General features: G+C 38.3%; 1 non-coding gene across 1 annotated transcript; it reads left to right on the top strand.

The window, feature by feature from the left end:
* The first annotated feature begins 1,295 nt into the window (after window positions 1–1,295).
* TRNAG-CCC (transfer RNA glycine (anticodon CCC)) lies at window positions 1,296–1,367 on the top strand. The gene has a single exon. It is a non-coding gene; the product is annotated as a tRNA-Gly (tRNA).

Below are 1,367 nucleotides of genomic sequence, written 5' to 3'. Positions count from 1 at the left end.
TACACATTTTTTCAGTACTTGGCATCTTCTGTTTTGGGCTATAACTGTTTGTCTGCTTATACTGTCCTCCATCCTGTGACATTAATTTCCTGAGGGAAGGGATGTGAGACCCCTCTTTCTACCCTCTGAAGTGCCTTGCCAGCGTGCTGAAACATAGTAAGCCCTTGATTTTGAAAGCTTATTGAATTTACTCTCGGGTTTATAAAATACTTGAAATAATTACTTTGCTATTAACAAAGGAAAAGAGGTCCCTTTCTGAAATTTTTGCTTGAATACTTCATTTCTAGTTGTACCAGTTGCTGGAGGAAAATATTACCTCTTAGGCTTCAAGTCTTTCCTCACACAATTTTATACACACTTCATTTTATTCTGGCAGTTTAAATGTTTAAAATTGTGGGGAACTGAAATGAATCTAACTCTGGTATAGATAAATATGTACCACTTGTTTCATATCCTACAGCTTACTCATTCAGTGGTTATGTCTTGAGAATCAGACTTGCTTAAAAACACTTGATTCACATTAGCCTGGCGTGCGTTTTCCTCACCTAAATTTTTATGAGTTTTCCTCTCCTAAATTCCTCCAGCATTTAGTCTTCACTGTGTAATTTAACATTTAATTATAGGCATGGGATGTGTGCATGTAGTATTATTTTCCTGTTTTGTTTGTATCATTTACATCTACGCTCAAAAGTGTGCTAAGACCTGGAAATGATATCAGAGTTTATGTTCAATAAAATCATTGCTTTGTGCCAGCCACTGTTCTAAGCATTTTTTTTTTAATATATTAAGCTCATTTAATCTCATGACAACCCCATTTTAGATGGGAAGACTGAAGCAGGCACAATTATAGTAACTTGCCCACGGTCACATAGCGAGTTGAGTAAAGGAGCTGAGATTCACACCCAATGTGGTCACTAACACTTATAGGCAATTTTTTGTTTGGTTATTGGTTTAAGAAAGAAAGAGAAAGCTACCAGGTCTCATCCTACTATTCAGGTTTTAAGTACCACTCTTTCTCTACCTCTTTTCCCCAAAAACTGAGTCAATTGAAAACAACTTTGTGTAGAAACATGTTAAAGTTGCTTTGAAAAGGTGTCACTGCAAACACTGTTCTTGCTGGTTAACTGATTCAGATGCCTCCTTGGGTGCTTTACTCATTGGCTTGAGATTGCCCATCTGAAGTGTGCAGAACAACATTTTGGCTGGTATAGAAAGGATCTGGATATTTTGTCCTTTGCTTACTTGCAGGGTAAAAATCATGCCTGGATTCTCACTCAAAAGCTCATCCAGAGGGTGCATGGGTAGTTCAGCGGTTAGAATGCCCGTCTCCCATGTGGGAGACCCGGGTTCGATTCCTGGACCATGCA

The sequence above is a fragment of the Tamandua tetradactyla genome, chromosome 6 (assembly GCF_023851605.1).
Source record: "Tamandua tetradactyla isolate mTamTet1 chromosome 6, mTamTet1.pri, whole genome shotgun sequence".
NCBI classification, from domain to species: Eukaryota; Metazoa; Chordata; class Mammalia; order Pilosa; family Myrmecophagidae; genus Tamandua; species Tamandua tetradactyla.
This window is presented reverse-complemented; position numbering and strand designations above follow the sequence as displayed.